The sequence below is a fragment of the Propithecus coquereli genome, unplaced genomic scaffold, assembly GCF_000956105.1.
Source record: "Propithecus coquereli isolate 6110/MARCELLA unplaced genomic scaffold, Pcoq_1.0 Scaffold208, whole genome shotgun sequence".
NCBI classification, from domain to species: domain Eukaryota; kingdom Metazoa; phylum Chordata; class Mammalia; order Primates; family Indriidae; genus Propithecus; species Propithecus coquereli.
In genome coordinates, this window is record NW_012145856.1 from 586,096 (window position 1) to 588,557 (window position 2,462).

Consider the following 2,462-nt stretch of genomic DNA (forward strand, 5'->3'; position numbering starts at 1 on the left):
ACCAGACACCAGTTTATGAAAATGACTCAGCTTCCCTGGTTGTCTGTCCTGAGAAAGGGGCGTGTAATTTGATTGAATGCCTCTGACAGGCCTGGGGTGTCTTGGAAGACGCGCCTTCCGATCGCCCTAGTGGGTAGTGTCCCAGGAAGAACTGCCCGCTCCCCTGCTGACCTTACATTTTGGAGCCGCTGGCCCTGGCCTCCGGCTAAAGCCTCCCCTGCCCACGCCTGGGCTCCTCCCCTGGGCCGAGCTTCCCCGTTAACACCCCTCCCCACAAGGAGAGGGCCTGGCAATGGGGAGAAGGTGGCTAGTCCGTTTTGCTGGAAAAGAGGTGCCAATTATAGCCTTTATTAGGCTCACACCCGCCGTCTCACTGCCTTTCGACTGCTCCAGACCACACACACACTCAGTTTTCCTGCACTGGGACGGGAGTCCTGTGTGGTCCTGCCGGCTCACTTATAATAAATCTGTGAGCTTAATAAAAGGCATCACTTCTATCTTTTGATCTCTCTTGAGTTACTCATTAGCTCTGGGTAACACACTTCTTGACTGACAGGCCCTTCCCAGGGAAAACCCAGGTTTGGTGATTCTTCAAACAAAAAGTGGTGTGCGTGCGCATGCACGTGTGTATGTGTGCGTGTGTGCTGGGGGGGCAGAGTGTGATTTGTGGGGAAGGAAGAGGGGAAGGAGGAGCTTGGCCACCTCAGGAGATGTCTGGGACAAGGTTCCCAGAGGAGAATGGGCTCACCCAGGGCCTGCTGGTGGTGCTAGAAGGCTCCAGGGCCCTCGGGGTGTTGGGCTCTAGGGGGCCACCTATTGCAGTCTTCCTTCCTGCTGTCCTTCAGAGTCCTTACCAGGACTCCATTTCTCCATGGAACCTCTCTGGTCACTCCCTGCCAGTTCCAAGTCTTAGCCTTAACTCAATCTGCGTTTGCTTTACATACAGTGAAGCCACTTTCTTGTGTGACTTCTTGCCTATACATTCCGTGAAGGGATCAATATTCCATTTTCTTTCCTGCTTCCTGGCACATGCCAAATCAGTCATACCAGCACGATTTGTGGGCATTTGCTGCACTTCCTCCAGGCTAGGCATTGGGCTAAGCACTGGACGTTTATTTTCCTGTGTCTTCACAACAGCCCTGTGAAGTAGGGGCAGCTGAGGAAACGCAGGCTCAGAGAATTTAGGCAACTTTCCCAAGGTCACACAGCTGACAGGCAATGGGCCTATTAGGGACCCCATCAAGCGCTGTCTGAACCACAGGCCCCATTTATTCCCACGCTGCCCCCAACCACCCACGCTGGCCCCTCGCAGGCTCTCAGCTGTGCAAGGAGAGCTGGTTGCTGCATTCAGCACTCTTGCCAGGACCCAAGCCCGCCATCAAGGCGAGGTTCTCAGTGTTCCTGCCTCCCTGGGACTCGCATCATGCCCACTGTCTCCTGATGACATCACCCCGGGCCGCAGGCTGCTGTGGGAAACCACAGCCACTCAGAGAGTCCCGAGGAGGACGCCAGACTCAATATCGACTCACTGTGTGTTGGCGTCTCAGCTGACAAAACAAAATTACCAGGCCAGCCGTGTTTGGTCCTCCTCCCCACACAAACACAGCCTTCTTCACGGCCGCCCCCTCGGGAAACCACAGGCTCGGGGGCCACACGCAGCAGAGGCGGTTTGCCTGGTGGATAAGGTGAAGACTCAGCAGTCAGCCGAAGGCTGGTTGGGTCCCAGCTCTGTGTCTGTTTGACCTTGAACAAGTCACTCAGCTTCTCTGTTCTGTCTCTTCCCGTATAGAAGGAAGCTAATAACAGTGCTCATTTCATGAGCGTATTAAATGAGATCATCCGTGTAAAAGAGCCTGGCATTAAGGAAAGTCTTTTCTTAAAGATTCGGTGTTATTAATGTTAGAGATTGAATTGTGTCCCCCAAAAAGATATGTTGGAGTCCTAACCCGTAGTACCTGTGAATGTGACCTTATTTGGAAGTAGGGTCTTTGCAGATGTTAAGCTGAGGTCATTAGAGTGGGCTCTAATCCTGTATGACTGGTGTCCCTAAAGGAAGAAATCTGGACGAAGATGCACACAGAGAAGAGAACACCATGCGAAGATGGAGACAGAGATAGGAGTTATGCTGCCAGAAGTCAAGGAACTTCTGGAGCCACCAGAAGCTGGAAGAGGCAAGGAAGATCCTCCTCTAGAGATTTTGGGGAGCATGGCCCTGCTAACATCTTGATTTCTGACGTCTAGGCTCCAGCACTATGGGAGAATAAATTTCCCTTATTCTAGGTCACCAAGTTTGTGGTACTTTGTTACGGCAGCCCTAGGAAACCAATACACTTAGTATTAAAAAGATTGTGGGGGCCGGGTGCGGTGGCTCACGCCTGTAATCCTAGCACTCTGGGAGGCTGAGGCGGGTGGATCACTCAAGGTCATGAGTTCGAGACCAGCCTGAGCAAGAGCGAGACCCC